The sequence below is a fragment of the Chanodichthys erythropterus genome, chromosome 13 (genome assembly GCF_024489055.1).
Source record: "Chanodichthys erythropterus isolate Z2021 chromosome 13, ASM2448905v1, whole genome shotgun sequence".
Classification (NCBI taxonomy): Eukaryota; Metazoa; Chordata; class Actinopteri; order Cypriniformes; family Xenocyprididae; genus Chanodichthys; species Chanodichthys erythropterus.
This window is the reverse complement of record NC_090233.1, coordinates 37,037,298-37,055,843: the sequence shown is the minus strand read 5'-3', so window position 1 is coordinate 37,055,843 and position 18,546 is coordinate 37,037,298. Positions and strand designations below refer to the sequence as shown.

The 18,546-nt window shown below is 37.3% G+C and overlaps 1 protein-coding gene across 6 annotated transcripts in view; it reads left to right on the top strand.

The window, feature by feature from the left end:
- The window catches only part of map1b (microtubule-associated protein 1B), a 72,315-nt gene that overhangs the window by 29,551 nt on the left and 24,218 nt on the right, over positions 1-18,546 (top strand). For 4 of the 6 annotated variants that reach the window (XM_067407747.1, XM_067407745.1, XM_067407744.1 and 1 more), the window contains 3 exons: positions 17,236-17,535; positions 18,106-18,178; positions 18,283-18,322. The exons of the other annotated variants lie outside the window; for them this stretch is intronic. The gene's annotated coding sequence lies outside the window, so the exon portion shown is untranslated. The remainder of the gene's footprint in view (positions 1-17,235; positions 17,536-18,105; positions 18,179-18,282; positions 18,323-18,546) is intronic. 6 annotated transcript variants of the gene reach the window in all.

The window sequence follows — 18,546 nt, the reverse complement described above, 5'->3', positions numbered from 1 at the left end:
CTTTTCCTCAGATAAATTTTTATGGAACACATAAATTTTAGTAAATTTTTTTGGACATAGATCATTAAATGTGAATTATCTCAAGTATCTCAAACCTTTAATGTGATGAAGCAACAACATTAGGGGAAAAACTTCAATTGTAAATCTCAGTTGTGTACTTCAGTAGGAGTTCAGTGAAAGCACAATGTAGATTCATTTAAGATTTAAAGAGCTAATTATTTGAACTGTGCTAAAAGAAATATCATGAAAACACAAGGTTGAAGGCATGTCTATCATCTCCATAGTCATCACAGATGACCTGCATATTTTTGAGTAATTCACAGTTTTATCTACACAAGATTAATTGGTGTTGTCTCTGATTTTCTTCCTCATGGTCTCTTTTGAATCATTTTGTTCTGATCATATCAGTAAGCAAAGCACCTATTTAAAATGACTTGGGAATCCATTTAATTGGCGTGTAAGATTAATGACACTCTGAACAACTGCACAAAGTATGTGTTCTGAGTTCATGGAAAATACAACAAACAATGAATCTAACAAAATTAGTGGAAAAACAAACAGCATTCAGAGGTTAGACTCCGTCCATTGAATAGCCTGTGTGTATGGTATTTGTCCCAGACTAAGGGATTTTCAGAATTTACTTGTCATGTGCTTGGAAGCTGCGTTCACACTGAAGAAACCGTGGAGGTCTTTGATCCAAATGTGGGAGATGTCATAGGTCACAAATTACATAATTCTGCTAGTGTGGTCTTTCTTTGTATGACTTTGTACTTGTTTAAAGCCTTAAAGAAGCTTAAAATAATGCTTTGTTTGGAACAAGCAAATAATTCAGTCAAGGACACATGTTCTTGACTGGCACTGTATTTTAAGCACTTGCATGTGAGTACAATATATTAACAGTAAATGTCAAAGTAATGCATTTGTTTTTGTTGGCTTCTCAGAATATGTTGGGACTAGAAAGGTAGCACATTTATACTCTCAACTATTTCAGAACTATGTTTGGACTAAATGGCAACTTTGATAGCAGTCCAACGCATTGGGGATGACCTGCCAGCCTTTGCCAGATATCCTGTCAAGTGTCAACTGGGAATGTTGCTATTCTTACAAAGCTCTTTATCAATCACTGACATTTGGCCCAGGGAACAGAACAGATATGGAAAACAACTCACTGATGACCTGAACTTAGACCTCAGAAAATCATTCATCAGGAAGGACCTTTTGAAACATGCTAATGAGATTTCTCTACTGAATGTTGTTTGAACTCCATATTTTAGAGATGCTGCTGATATAAAGATTCTCTGTTTATGATTAAGTTTCTATTAGAGTTATTTTCTTAATGTCATTGTATTTTAATTTATGATTTCATTAATATTTACAATGATCAAGATGAATAGAGCACATCTGCTTAAACGATCAGAGAGAGTGATGGAAAGAGAGGATAAAAAGAAGAAAAACTATGTGCCATCAGATGAAACATAAGTCATGTACACTAATGCCTGGTGCCACACAGTCTAACTAAGGAAAAATGCACATTCTTCCATTTTTATGTCTATGTTTGTGTATTTTTGCTTTTACATTTCTCTTCTCTTCTCTTCTCTTCTCTTCTCTTCTCTTCTCTTCTCTTCTCTTCTCTTCTCTTCTCTTCTCTTCTCTTCTGGAAAATAATATAGACACATGTTGTCTTTATCTATATGTGCACATTAAATTTACATAATTTGATTTAATATGCGCAACAAATACAGTCAAAAATAATCTTGGAAATCTAAATTAAATAAAAAAAATATAGGCTATAAATGCTGATTTACACAATTATCAGCTTATCATTATAGGTTTGAATTCATTTTTGTTCAAAGAAGCTCATTTGAAAGAAGCTGTCATTCTATTGTAAAATTCTAATTTAATATTCACTCTAATTATAATTCAACTTGTGATTAAGTGTGCATGAGATTGAGACTTTTTTCTAAAATGCTTTCCACACCTTTTTTTGGATAAAGGATGAAAGGGTACTAGAAACAAATAGCTGTAATCTACAGCTATAGTGACAACTGTGAATGTCCATGTGTGCTATATGTGTGCATAAAATGGCTTGCATCTGTTTATATTTGTGTATAAACAGGTATTTTTAAACTTAATAATGCAGCTCAGAGCATCTACAGGGCTTTAATGCATTTATACATTGTTCAATGAATGGCCAGTATGAATGTGATTACAAAATCCCTAAGTGCTACATTCTTAAATAACTATATAAAAAATAGCAGTGCATGTGACACATATATAAGACTGCCAAGGGTCATACTTTTCCTGATCTGCACTTCCTCCTTAACAAACTGTTACTTTATCTTAATACACAACATATATAATGTTGCTTTAGCCATCCAGGATGTTTGTGATTATAAATATGAATAAATCTAGAGTTATAAAATCTGATATACTATAATTGCATTTAAGATTTGATATAATGTGATCCTGCTGTGCTAAATTATACTATCCAGTCTGATAACATTCCATGATCTTTCATCATTACACATAAAATTAATTGTTGGGAATGCAACTGTTTGTTGAGCCTTTCTATGGTAGTTCCTAATCTAAATTAAACTGAAGTTGCTGCAGAGTCATCTGGATGAAGATTTTGTAGTTTTGTTGTATTTTGTGATAATTAATAGTTGGAACAAAATGAATCTGAGGCAGAACTTGCTGACAAAGATGCAGTAATGAGTAAGTTTGAGAAAGCAGGGAATGAGGGATGATTAAATGTAATTGGTGAGTGTCTGCAGATTTAAGCTAATGGTTAATGATAAATTGGTTAGAGAAAGAGAGTATAGATTTGGTTTAAACATTGATAAAGTTGCACCATAAACCATAAAGATGCATCATTTTTGAGTCTATTATAAAAATGCCTGTTACATCTCATTAGTTCTTGTTTAGAAAAGATTATATTAATATTTGTCCTCTTTTTATATTGCAAATAAATATGTACAAACAACACATTTTGATTTTATATTTTAAAAAAATCATGTATGGCTCATGTTTAGTTTATACAGGGCAAAAATAAATGCACTCATAATATTCATAATATTACCATTATGTTATAATATGTTAAGACTTAAACCATTAAAGGTCTATCTTTAAAGAGTGGTTGTTCAGTGTGTGTTGTGTGTGTTTAAAACATGAAACGTTGTGTGGACAAAATTTTGATCCGATGAGGAAAACCATTTATAAATCTTACAAAACTGTTTTTTTTTTGTTGTTGTTGTTGTTTTTTTGTGAAAATGTAAAAATGCAGAATATTTTCTGTAAGAGTTAGGGATAGAATATAAAGTTTATGTTAGGAGTAGGGTTGGTGTAAAAGGATAGAACAGAACTACATACAAGTGTGAGTGTTTGTGTGCATTTGTGTGTACACTTCCCAGTGCCATCTGCAGTGTTACACGTCAGAGCAAATGCGTCAACGAGCATAAACATAGACAGCGTCCCTAGTAAATCTAATTTATAAAGGGAAATAAATATGCCCATGCATATTTTATGGATGAAAGCATGACTCAGAAACAGCTGATACTGGTATTGCATTCAGTCACAAATTAGATTGCTAGAAATATTGGTCGGGATTGTTAAGAAGTCTCTAAACATTATTAAGGACATATCCAAACCATCCATACCTTAATATACTGATGGGTCAGAGGCAGTCGTGCATTTTCAACCTTTCTTAAGGCAGCAGTTTCTGGAGTGAAGTCAAGCATTCTGCCTCAACAGCTGTCAACAGCTGTCATACATCAACTTGAATGTGTGTTCATTATCTAAAGATGAACAATTTCATAGTGAAGAGGACAGGAAGGAAGTCTTTTAAATTTCTCTTTCCTTCATGTTTCATGAGGGAAACTTGAGCTGACCTTAGACTTTTTTTCTTTATAATAAATTAACTGTTTTCCTAGCCATCATTATTTTTTGCAATTCTGAGACTTTCGTTTTTGTTAGTGAGTTTATCAGTGACTTGTGAAGTACTGATGAGGTTTTACATGTGGAAGAAAAATTTGAATGACTCAAAAAGTTAAAGTGTGGTTCATTATGATTTCACTTTTTTAACTTTAGTTAGTGTGTAATGTTGCTGTTAGAGCACAAAGAATATCTGCAAAGTTATGATGCTCAAAGTTCAAAGCAAAGGGAGACATTTTCTTTTAAAAAATTCTCTGTTTAAGGACTACAAACTGCTGGTAGCGACTACAACGACCTTCTTCCCGGGTTGGTGACATCACTACAAGAACACACAACAAAGGGGTGAAGCCATGTTATTGCAATACAGTACATAACACAAATGCAATAGCATGTCATAAAAGCAAGATGCCAACACCGTAATTAAACTAAACTATACCTGTTCTATCTTCATGCAGCATATATTCTCTGGCTCTGTAGGTATCTTACAACAGCTCCCACATGAGCAATTTATAGATTATCATGACAGAATATGCTAATCAATGACTTTACGATAGTTCACTCCACATCAGCCACAAAACAATTCATCAGCTAACCATTGAGAAACGTCCTGTTGCATTCTACATGTTGTCACTTCTTCTTGAGTTTTTCCATCATTGTCTGACTTTGGTTTGAACATAAAGGCTGAACAGTTTCTTCATGAGATGATCTGCGCTGATGATAGTACTATGTGCTAATGCAAGCTCTTGAAACCCCACCCTCTGCTTAGGAGCAACAACTCATTTGCATTTAAAGGGACACACACAAAAACTGAGCGTTTTTGCTCACCCCCCAAAAGTGACAAATTTAACATGCTATAAAAATTATCTGTGAGGTATTTTGAGCTAAAACTTCACATGAACACTCTGGGGACAACAGAGACTTATTTTACATCTTGTAAAAATGGCATTATACCACCCCTTTAAGTTTAACTCCAATCAAAGCAATCTGGAACAACCAGTTTCAGACAGGAATTCTACATTTACATTTACATTTACATTTAGTCATTTAGCAGACGCTTTTATCCAAAGCAACTTACAAATGAGAGTAGTAGAATCAATTAAATCAACATGAGAACAACAGTATGTAAGTGCTGAGTGAAGTCACAGTTATGTCAGTAAAGTGCTCATAGCGAAATTTTTTTTTTTTTTTTTTTTTTAAATAAATAAATACACAGATAGGAGAAGAATATTAGTCAAGGTAAGTGCTACTACTACTACTGGGTCAAGTGCTGACGAAAAAGATACGTCTTTAGCATTTTTTTGAAAATGGCTAGAGACTCGGCTGCTCGGATAGAGCGTGGTAGGTCATTCCACCAGCCAGGAACAGTCCCGGAGAAGGTCCGTGAGAGTGATTTTGTGCCCCTATGTGATGGCACCACAAGGCACCGTTCACTTGCAGAACGAAGGTTTCTGGAGGGCGCGTAAGTCTGATAATTCTATAATTCTATATATATATATACCAGAAGAACTGTGGCAACGTCTCCAAGAGTGAATTTGTCCAATAGATTACAAGAGTAAATTTGGCCTATAGATTACATATGGTTTATACAAGGTGTCATTACACATTAGGTACCTTTAGACCAGCAGGTGCTGTAAGAATGCAATATTTTGAGGGCTTCATTTCACAAAACAATTGATTTATTTTATTTGTTTCTAAAAGTTTCTAAAACGCTCAGATCTATTTTAAAGGAACCAAATAATGTGCAGGACTGACCGAATCTTTGCTTAACCAATTACAAGAGCTTTCTGTTTGTCAATCTTTTTGAGTGTTCACTGCAGCAGTGAATGCACAGCCGGAAGCTGAGAGGACCTTGGCGCGTTTTCAAATGTTGCATTACGGTTACACCATAGCGGCGGAGTTGCAGAAAGATGAGGGTGTGTCTAATTTTTTGGCGGAAGTTCAAACTTTAAAAAAACTCATCTTGAGTACACTTCTTTGCCATTGTGTTGCAGTGGGTCTGCAAGCAGAACAGCCTTACAGCACCTTTAATGTGAACAGAATAATTTGTTGCACTTTAATTGAGTGAGGGACAATACCAACCCACTCTACAGATTAATAAAAAAATCCAATCTGAGATTTGATTAGAGTTGCAGTGTTACTGTTACTGCAGTGTGGGAAAAGTCAATATTTAGAGTATGAAACTTTTTACACTGAAGGAAACAGAGACGAGTTTAGTACGATGAATAATCAATGAGAGCAGAGAACATGGAGGAAATGCATATTTCTGGAAGTAATACAAGTGATTACATTTGCATGTTTGGCAAAAAATCAGATGCAGCATGCTTAGAGAAAGAGTTAGGAGACCCTTGGTAGTGTTCCCAAGCGTTCCTGGCAGAGTGACTGTCCCATGTTGGCCTTCTTGTTGAACAAATACTGTCCAAAAATGCTGTGGTTTCATTGAGCACGCCAGTGAAACTGATCTGTCCTGGCATTTCCCCTGGCAAACAGAAGGGCACTTTCAAGGTATTTATTAGCCAGACACCAGTCTCAAATCCAAATAATCTGAGACTCTAGCGAGCCACCTGTTATAGCTACTGGTGCCATTTATCATGCCAATATACTAGCTTTTTAAAAAGTTTTTACGATGTGGAAATCACTTACAAGTCTTTTAATGGCATTGTGCAACAACCCTGTGCTTTGTTTACCAGATATTTGCTATAGTTCGTGGGTCATAGAGAGGTTTAACATTTTTTGGTTCTGTTGTTGTTTTAAACAAGAATAAAAATATTGGACTGGGAAACAAAAGTAGGACTACCAACAGCCCAAAAATGTGTAAAGTGTTTCTGAGTCCCAGTGTTTTTTCAAACTGGCCCTGAACAAAGCTCTGCCATACTTTTCATACTATCATCAATAGGTGTCAATGATCTCATTACAATTGTTCTTTGGCAAGGAATTTTGAACGATTCCCGCTCATCCAAACATTTCTCCACACTGGAGGCCACCCACAACCGAATCCGCATGTAATGTCTCGGTTCACAGCTAACTTTTAAGGAATGTGTGCTTTTGCAAATGGCAAATGTTCTCAGATGTTGGGACCAGTCAGTCTCGCCAGATTTCCCGATTAAAATCCTTTGACTGAGATGTGAGTTGAATGTGCAGATGGGTGTATCTGCGTACACATGGTTTATTTATCTAAGTAGACCATGTGTTCTTAGGTGCCATAGTTGGGGACACAATGCTAGCCAATATGCTCAGTTCAAAATAGAGCATACTGTATGCTAGGCACAAAGCATTGTGCCAGCATTAACAGGAGTTGACACAGTGCTATTAATTCAGCAGTGATTAATCAATTATTAGTTAAAGCTTACTTCTAGGCAGTTTAACACAATGTTAAATGTTATAAGTGTTCTAAGTGTGGCACAGTAAGTGGTGGTCAACCACAGTGTGAAACATGATAAATAGCAAGTATTGTGTATCATTACTGTCATCTGTTTTTTTGTTTTGTTTTGTGTGTTTTTCTCTTCTTCCTGAGATGCCATATTGGAAAACTGGTTAGTTAGTAAAGAGAGATGCATCTGCCTAGTGGCAGCAGGTTGTATCTCAGCTTTTCAGTTTAGACTAATTCTAGCTCTTTAGGGCAGCCAATAATAAATAATAGCTCATTAAAAGACAAACATTGTTGAGTTGAAGGGATGTTTATGGTAGATTATACTGAAAATGTGTTCATATTGCTGATGCGTTTCTCTCTCCAGCACATGAAGTTTTTAGGTAGGTGTTGTTCAGTATGTTGTGCATAAGCATTCTATTCAAAATGCTTAACAAAATCTAGAAAGTATTGTACTGAGATGATAGAGGAATGGCAAAAAACTGTTGTTTTGATTTTGCATGAATACAAAATCAAAGACCAACTAGTGTGGGAAAAGTGAGATCTTTTTTGTTTGTTTGTGTGTGTGTGTGTGTGTGTGTGTGTGTGTGTGTGTGTGTGTGTGTGTGTGTGTGTGTGTGTGTGTGTGTGTGTGTGTGTGTGTGTGTGTGTGTGTGTGTGTGTGTGTGCTTTTGTTTATATTACATTGTGGGGACCAAATGTCCCCATGATGTAATATAAACCTGAGTTCACCTACATCGTGGGGACCAGCCAGCGGTCCCCACAATGTAAATGGGTTTATAAATCATATAGAATGAGTTTTTGTGAAAAAGTAAAAGTTTGCACAGTTTCCTGTGAGGGTTAGGTTTAGGGGTAGGGGCAGGGTAGGGGGATAGAATGTACAGTTTGTTCAGTGTAAAATGCATTGAAGTCTATGGAAAGTCCCCACAATTCACAAAAACAAACATGTGTGTGTGTGTGTGTGTGTGTGTGTGTGTGTGTGTGTGTGTGTGTGTGTGTGTGTGTGTGTGTGTGTGTGTGTGTGTGTGTGTGTGTGTGTGTGTGTGTGTGTGTGTCCAGACCTGCTGATGGTCTGCCTATTAGTAGATTAGTAGAGTCATTTAGATTTTTTTTTTTTTTTTTTTTAAGTTTTGTATGGTTTTTCATGTCATAAAAAGCATGCGTTATTTTACTTTGACAAACCAGTGATAAGATTTGAAGTCCATTATAAATAAAGCCAGCAGAAAAACATTTTACAACCAGCCTCATGTTGCTTGTTTCTACTAATAACTATCTTATGGATAGTCTGTTCTATGTATTATGAGTGGGTACTTTATCACAATCATAATTATTCCCATTTGTGAGTAACATCGACTTGCTATTGATGGTGATAAAGTCGAAATGTGCAAGGTACTAAATCATGACTGTATGGTTTCTTTTTTTTTAAAATCCGTAAACGATACTGAATGTCTGCCAAACGTATAATATATTGGAAGTCTTTCAAAAATAACAGAAGGTCAAAAAATGTTTTTAAACTTTGTAAATATTTTGTATGAATGTCTCACACATCATAGTGATTTATGGCTTAGTTGCTGATATTTGGAACAGGGGCTGCATCTCAAATTTCTTTTCTATGGCTTGTTGACTTACGTGAATTACAATCATGATTATGATGTGAACCAGTTTCAGAAAAATCCTATATTGTACAGGCATGCCAAAATGATAAAAATATAATTAACCACACTGGGCTCTATAGAACCCTGAGGTGTCTCTGCAAGTCTTGTTTGATGGATGGATATAGATGTGAATTGCAGTCTTCCCATAGTTCCTGTTGTGAGGCAATCAGCCATATGAGCAGTTCTAAGAATATGAGCATTGGTCATTGTACAAATAAAATTGCACAATTTCTTTTGCTGATCAGAGGCATTGCATTGAATTAACTGTTATATTTAAGTATATAAACTCTCTATTTCCATTCAAGTGTCATTGCTAAATTGAGACCAAATTGAGACCAAATGAATATATAAAAATATTTGTACAAAAGGTGATACTAAAAGTTACAGTATTCTGAGCTACAGGCAACAAGTCTGCCTTGGCATTTGCTGAGATCAAGTTTTAAAATGCTAGAGTTCCTCTATAACATTGTCACCATTCCTCCTCTTCTGTAAGTACTTAGAAAATCTTCAGGGACTTATACTTGCTGTTAGTACTGCAGTAGAAAAACATCTGCCTGCTGTTGTCATGTAGGTACCACAGCATCAGCTGGAAGTGGAAGTGGTCAAAGTTGCTTGTTATTTTAGGTTTGTATTTAAAAACATAAGTAATCTCTTGCCAATTTTAAAATATGCTTTTTCCTCATTGAATGGATAATTCTCCCATTGCAACAGAGCTGAGGGCTTGTACTTACAAGAAGATGTGGGAGTTCTGGTGAAATGACATAGAAACAGATCAACTGAGACAAAATCACAGCACTAACTGTAAGAAATTACAATAGGTGTAATTTAAAATCAAATCTTAAAAGTTCTATTTCAGTCAGACTAATTTAATAATTCGTTTAATTATCTAATTTAATATTCAAATTAGCGTTAGAGCAATTTAATTGGCAATTTAAACAACTAAGCAATTTAATTACTTTTCCCTCGAAAAAGTAAAGTTAGGGATTACTCCTAATTGTTCTGTAATTCAGAAACAGTTACTTCTGATGTTCTGATTGCATTACAGACTATAGAACAATTCTATATAAAAAAAATAGTGGATTTTGCATCAAAATGTAACATCTAATGTTAAAATGTTTTTAATGTTACCTTCTCCCTTTAAATACTCTGGTCATGTCAAGAATAATTTATGCAATTGTATATTATTTATTTGGAGGTATTAAAAGAGCAGTTTCATGTCTAGCCTTATATTGTTTAACTGCTCAAGGTTAAAGGGTTAGTTCACCCAGAAATGAAAATAATGTCATTAATTACTCACCCTCATGTCGTTCTACACCTGTAAGACCTTCATTCATCTTCAGAACACAAATTAAGATATTTTTGATTAAATCCGATGGCTCAGTGAGGCCTGCATTCAATGCAATGACATTTCCTCTCTCAAGATCCATAAAGGTACTAAAAACATATTTAAAACAGTTAATGTAAGTTCAGTAGTTCTACCCAAAAATATAGTGATGGGCCGATTTCAAAACACTGCTTCGGAGCTTTACGAATCGAATCAGTGATTCGGATCTCCTATCAAACGGCTAAACTGCTGAAAACATGTGACTTTGGCGCTCCGAGTCACAGATTCGATTCGTAAAGCTCCGAAGCAGTGTTTTGAAATCGGCCCATCACTATATTGTTGAAAAGTCGTTATTTAGTTTTTTTTTTTTGGCGCACAAAAATATTCTCGTTGCTTTAGAATATTAAGGTAGGACTATTGAACTCGTATGAACTGTTTTATATCATCAGTATGTTTGACTTATGAGAGGTTGAGAGAGTAAGTTGAGAGAGACGGCATCTTTATCGCGAGTGGGCGTGGTTTCAACGTCTACAGCAGACACGCCCCCAGCGTTTGAGAGCAGAGAATAGGCTACTTCTTATTTTTTCAAGATTTTTAAAACTTAGTTCAAGCCTACTTGGCGTTTTTAATAATTCAAATTTGGTTGTATGATTAATAATAACAACACATTTTTCTGTGCTGTGACAAACTCAGAACACATATTTTAATATTGCTCTGCTTTACTGTGAATTCTGACATCGCCCTATTGTTTTACATACAGTTTTTCGCCTAAGTATGCATATTCGGATGCAGCCAAATAGTGCCTGGCGTTCATGGGTAACATAATTTACCAAATTTACCTCATGGATTGCAAACAGTTTTTACACTGTACATGTGGAGTCTGAAAATACTTTTTTCAACATTTTGGCTCTACGCCATGTGATAGCCTGTATGAAGATGCCACATATCACATCACTTACATTCCCATTTGACATGATGGCCATTACAAATTAAAAGATTTAACTTCGTGGAATTTAAAACCGTACATTGGTGGTTTTGTGCTTTATACTCTTCCATAAATCTAAAATACCGACTGAAGAGGTGCGTCCTTATCCTTAGTAAAAAGCTCTTTTAAAAGAACCATAAACTATGACTGGATAAAACATGACTCATGATGACACACCCCCTTTATACAAACACAGGACGTTCAGACATGTAGTTAGAGGCACTGTCTACTAGCAAAGAGAAACTGTTTCAGTAGTCTGATTTGACGACGGCTTAGGCTACCATAAATTACTACTATGTGGAGTGAATCGGTATGCGTTTGAATAAGAACTCATAAAGAGGAGAATGTGTAAAACAGTATGATAACGACACCTAGTGGCGTTAAGAAAATGTTGCAGGAGCAAGTGAGTTTTTTAGATCAGGATGATATTACAGTTAAGCCTCTCAATGTAATATTTTGCAGACAATAGTAGCATGATCAATAAATAATAATCTGAGGCCTCTTTTAACTACAGAGACAAGTAGGAGATGTTCGAGCATCAATGTACATTTATGAGAAACTGTTGTATTTTAAAATTGAAGACAAATATATGCACCCTGAATTATTTTAAATAAGTAAAATCCAGTAAGTACTTTAAGGGCCAAACTTTTAATTATATAGATGCTCTGAAAAGTAACTTAACAAACAAGGAAGGTTATACATTGTGTGATACCTCATCAGAACACTAGGGGGAAGCACAATACTGAAACTTTCTGAAACGTTCTGATCCTGAAAAGATTATGTTGAAAGGCCCAGGATAGTATACTCTTGTCTTTTGCTGTGTTTTGAAAATAGCATAATAGAAAGCTTCTTTCTACTTGTTTTGTAATGTTTCTTCATGAGGTTACATCTAAATTAAAGGTGCTCTAAGCGATCCTGGCGGAGTAACTTCCTGTTGACGTTCAAAGTGTTGTCAAACAAAACAGAGGCTAGCTAGACCCTCCCTCCTCCTCCTCCTCCCCTTCCCTTCGTGCTTCCTGAAACAGTCATGAACGGGCATTTAAAATCATTCTTGTTGTTTATTGGCTGGAGCATGTTTATTATGTTTCGTGGTCCAGGCTGCACCAGTTTGTTTTTATTGCCATTTTGGAGCTTGTGGTGACTACAGAGACCGTGTTTTTTACAGTGTGTTCAGGAGACAGGCAGCTAGCGGATAGTGAGGAGATGTTTGCTGTATGTGACAAAAAATGTTTTGGCCTAAAAACGCATGACTTCGCTTAGAGCACCTTTAACTGGTTTTATACAAATTCAAAATATTGCTTATGACAGAATCAGCCCAACTAGATTAAGGCCTGGTTTCACAGACAGGGCTTAGTCTAAACCAGGAGTAGGCCTAAGTTAAATTAGGACATTTAAAGGGATAGTTCACCCAAAAATGAAAATTTGATGTTTATCTGCTTACCCCCAGCGCATCCAAGATGTAGGTGACTTTGTTTCTTCAGTAGAACACAAATGATGATTTTTAACTCCAACCGTTGCTGTCTGTCAGTCAAATAATGCTAGTGGATGGGAACTTCTACTATGAGAGTAAATAAAACTTGCATAGACAAGTCCAAATTAATCCCTGCGGCTCGTGACGACACATTGATGTCCTAAGACACGAAACGATCGGTTTGTGCGATAAACCGAACAGTATTTATATAATTTTTTAACTCTAATACACCACTATGTTCAACCGCATGCAGCACTCGTTAGTAATGTCTGATTGCGCTCTGACAGCGGCAGTGATGTCTCGCTCTCATTGAAGTATGCCTTTTACAGTCTATGGTATATGCGCGAGACATCACTGCCGCTGTCAGAGCACGATCAGACCAAACGATTCGAGTGCTGCATGCGGTTGAACATAGTGGTGTATTAGAGTTAAAAAATGATATAAATACTGTTCGGTTTATTGCACAAACCGATCGTTTCGACACCTACATCTTGGATGCGCTGGGGGTAAGCAGATAAACATCAAATTTTCATTTTTGGGTGAACTATCCCTTTAAGTAGCTTTTATAAATATGCCTTAGAAAAGACATTACTGGTGTGAATCTTGACACAAATCAATGGCACTAAGCTTGGGACTAAGCTTAAGCCTTGTCTGTGAAACCAGGCATATACTGTATATGTATGTATAAAGGACATTTAAGGATAAAAGTTTAAATGGATCCTTTAGGTAACTGCCTGAACTGCATGTCTTGTCTCTCGATCTGGCCAACGCCTTTGGATCAGTCCCTCATTCCTTCATGTGGATGGTTTTTGAGTTCTTTTAGTTACCTATAATAATAACAAATCTGGTAAAACATTCCAAGATTTGCAGCTTTGCCTCACTACACCTAAGTTCACCACAACATGGCAACCATCGGAAGTAGGCATCACGGCAGGGTGCACCATCTCCCCTTTGGCCTTTACTATGGCAGAGGAGCTCAAAATCAGAGCCTCGAAATAGGTGGAGGAGGAGGAGGAGGAGGAGAGACGACCACAGTCAGTGGTTACCACTTATACGATTGGATATGGATGATATAACAACCCTTACGACAACTGTCCTCTGCATCAAAAGACCTTTAGAAAAGCTTTATCAAAACATCACATTAAACAGTAAATGCAGGAGCATCTCCATTGTCAAAGGTCATGTCACAGATAAAAGATTTCATATTGAACGGCCAGTGAAAAGTTTGGGCAGATGGTATGATGCAAAGCTCAAAGACAGGCAGTTTGAACAAATAAAAAAGGATACCATCATGTACATAAATCATATTAACAAGACATTCCTGCCAGGAAAAGCTGTGGTGCTTACATTTTGGCATACTCCTAAGACTCATGTGGCCTTTAACTGTGTACGAGATCCCCTCTCAGCAAAGTGGAAAATCTGGAAAAAGTGATAAGCACAGGTGAAACAGTGGCTTGGACTATACAGGGGCTGTAGTGTTGTGGGACTATAAGAGAATGGTAAACTAGAATTATCAATTACAACAAGTCTAGTGGAAGAATTCAAATGAACCAAAGCAAGGTTGGCCATGACCCTCACTGACTCTGAAGATATTGCCATTTGAACAGTGGCCCCTTGGGTGGCAGTGAGGAGAAAAAGTGGACTCCATCTGAAGCCGTGTACAATGCAAAGTCAGCATTTCATTTCAGGGACGTGGTTGGTCAAGTCCAACATGGGAGAGCAGGCTTTGGGCTCGTCCCAAAAGCTCCTCAATGGTATAAGGCAACATCAGGGTAGAAGAGATGGCTCATGGTGGAAGAGATGAAGAAGCAGGAGGATGCAAAGTGGAAAGCTAAGGCCATCTCACTGGACTCACAGACTAAATGGGTGAATCTAGAAAAGAGAAAATGTCTGGGGTTACAACTGTGCCCCTGTTCCCTGAGAAGGGGAACGAGATGCTGCATCATATGACAACACTTTGGGAAACACCTCGCGTTACTGCGTCTGAAGCATGCGTGCAACTAATCAAATACTGATTGGTGCTGAGTCACCTCGAAGCTACAAAGTGAAGCTGGCAACGCAGCTTCAGCTTTTGATAGGCTGAAGCAAGCCTCTCCCAGGCATGCAGGAAGTATGGCAAAGGGATGCAGCATCTCATTCCCTTCTCAGGGAACAGAGGTAACAGTCATAACATTTGTTCAGTCTGTACAGTCTCTTCCACTCGAGGCATCATCCCATAGCTGTTCTCCTTCAAGCCCAGAATCAAAGAAACTTTCAATTCTAGGTGAAAAATGGCCATTTCCACGATCTCAACAACTCGTTATGGAGATCGGTCTTGTGTACCTCCTGCTTTACAGCTAGCCATATGATATTTAATCCGGCTACTGCAAGAACACAACCCCCAGGAGTTCCTATAAGCGAGGTATGGGGGAGCAAGTCCTTGATAAGAAAATCCAACTCCTTAGAGCTAGACCGACACAGCATTGGGCTCTTACTTGGGGTGGAAGAAGCAGCAGAGCGGGCTTCCAGATCCCTTGCAAGACTGCTGGTGCTGGCGGATAATGGCTGAGAAAGGCCGAAGCCATCTCAAACTCCTCTACCAGTTCCAGTTGCGACCCCCACGATCTGAGACGATGCACCGCCTCGGCAGATGCAGGAACCACACCGCGGGAAGCACAAGCCTGGTCACTTTCATGGAATATGACCAGGCAGCAGCGGAGCGTCCCGAATGCCAGCTGCGCACAATGCACGCAAGCAGCCCCCCCGAAAACTGCCCGTGCATTCTCTGCTCCCAGCTTATTCAGATGATTATTTCACCTTTTTAATTCCTCTGAATTAATTGCAGCCATAATCACCAGACAAGTCTGAATGATAGACTGAATTAAAATATCTAAACTTCTCAAAGTCAAATAATATTCCATATGGCTTTCTTTCCTTGACAAGAAAGTCAACAGGCGCTAGACAGCTGTACGCTTTGAGATATTTCTTAGTAAACACAGCCAGCACCCTCAGGAGATGACTGTGCATACCTAGAAATCAACTGCCTAATTTTTGAAGTTATCAAGACAATTCAAGATGTTCATGTCTTTCTTTCGTCAGTCAAAAAGAAACTAAGGTTTTTGAGGAAAACATTCCAGGATTTTTCTCCATATAGTGGATTTCAACGGCTACCAACAGGTTGAAGGTCCAAATTGCAGTTTCAGTGCAGCTTCAAAGGGCTTTAAACGATACCAGACGAGGAATAAGGGTCTTATCTAGTGAAACAATTGGTCATTTTCTGAAAAAATACAACCGTTTATGCTTTATAAGCACAATATATCACCTTGAACGTACTTCCCGTTTCCGCATTCTTCAAAACGCGTACACTGAATGTTCTACGCCTTCCCTATTCTACTTAAGGAACAAACACGGCGCCAGTTTCGTTTTTTCCCGTAAGTAGAATAGGGACAGCGTAGGACATTCAGCGTAAGCGTTTTGAAGAATGCGGAAACGGGAAGTACGTTCAAGGCGATATTTTTTTGCTAGATAAGACCCTTATTCCTCATCTGATATCGTTTAAAGCCCTTTGAAGCTGCACTGAAACTGCAATTTGGACCTTCAACCTGTTGGTAGCCGTTGAAATCCAGAAAAATCCTGGACTGTTTTCCTCAAAAACCTTAATTTCTTTTCGACTGACGAAAGAAAGACATGAACATCTTGGATGACATGGGGGTGAGTAAATTATCAGGAAAAGTTTATTTAAAAGTGGACTAATCCTTTAAGTTGTGGGAACAGGTCCCTTGAATTACTTTTTAAAGTGAAGCTATGTTACTTTTAGAGTGATATGGAGCTTACAGCACCATGAGAGGATGGAGTGGAGAAAGCATTTGAGAGAAAATGTTTCAAGGACTCTAAACTGGCAACCGAAGTTGTGCAAAATGGCTGGAAGGTTTTGTCACCACGCACAACCAGTCTACTGAGGAAAATAGGAGTTAGGGGTCGCTCTCTCCAACAAGCAATCAAGTCCCTGTCGAATGCAGCGGAAAGAAGCAGCAATTGGCTGTGGACTGGAAGGACATCAACTGGGCGGTGAGATAAAGACAGGTGGATATGGATTTGAGGGGGGTGTATCTGAGATGCCAGGTGTCCCCGTTGAAACATCAAGTCCTATTAGCGCTATACTTTCTCTTACCTTATTTGACCCATTTAGTGTTTGTTAATGTGACAGGCAGACAGTGTGTACCACTGTGTAGATGGCAGACTCAGACAGAGCAAGGTACTCTGTGGAGACAGATCAGTGGGAGGTCCTTCTGACTCATCAAAACAGCAGACACTTATTCAGTCCAAAAACTGTCAAGCTGCTAGTGTTTTCCTGCTGCCCTGCAGAAGAAAACAGACTTTCCTGTAATTTTCTGGTTTTCACAGGCTGACATAATGTCATGTTTATCACAATAATGACACTGACATCATTTTATTTTCAGGTGCATTTGCTCACATTGTTTCCCCATGATGACTGCTTAGATAAATTGGTATGTGTGTCTTCCACAGAACCTGGACTGTAATGGTAGCACGTGGGCATTAGCTTATGTGCTTATACACTGACGCTGCGAAATCGAATACCTCCCTACAATATAATATGCAAAAAGCAGTACGTCAAAAGAGCAGTATGTCCAAATACATAGTCAAAAAACAGAGGCGAAAAGTTCCCGGATGACCTGATCCACCAAGATTCTGAAGTGTGCATGGACACTTTACTATCCCGTAAGGCCTCAGGTGAGGATTTATGAATGGAGATGAAGCAACGCAAATGATGCTGGTTGGTCACATGACAGTAACAACATGGATGTAGTAAGTCCGAATTTCATTCATACTACCCATATTCATACTGTATTGAGAGTACTTTTTTAAGGGTCATAAATTCAAATTTAAATGTACACTGTAAAAAATGACCATGATTTTAACAGTAAAAGACTGTAAAAATGCTGCGGTGAAAAACTGTTAATTGGTTTACAGAAAGTTTCCGTACTATATACGGTGAATAACTGTAATAGATCTAACGGTACATTTAATGTAATTTTACATACATTTTACAACGTAAAATACCGTTAAATTCACAGTTTTGGAAAGTGAAAAATAACAATTCATTGTAAAATTTACAGTGAAAAACCGTAAATTGACATTCCCACAATTCCCTGCGTGACACTTCACATTTGATATATTTTTGTTGAAATAACTTCTTAGTTTTTCTCATTTTTTTCTAATCAGTTATGTACATTAGGGTTTTATGTTACATCTAATGTTGTTAAATTAATGTTTTTTTGCATTTTTAAAATTTCATGCATGTTACCATGATGGTGTTTAGTGTGTGTATGAATGACACTGTGTGCTCCTTCTATATATTAGTATTGTCCTCCTCAGCTTGTGATGAACTTTGATTCATCAAGGGACTCTTATCACCACTGTGTTTGGTGACTGTCAGTGTATTATAAAGGTACAAAACAGATATTAGTACTTCATTAGGTTAGTAAATTAACATTATATCAGTTAATGAAATATGTTATTTTACAGTAAATTTTACTGGGATTTTTTTTACAGTGTACTGAAATCCAATGTACTGAAATCCACATGTAACTCCGTAAGTATGTTTATGGTTTGATGTCATTTTTACAGTATTGTTCTGGTAACCACAGCTGCCGGTATTTTTCCGTAGAAACAACGGGATTTTTTTTACAGTGTAGTACCTACACAGACAATACACGATTTCAGACACAGCGTCAGAGTGCCTCCCATCGAATTAGTGTCTAGCACACAGCAATATTTGCCTAAATAAGACGAGTCATGCTCTTCATTATTTTTTTT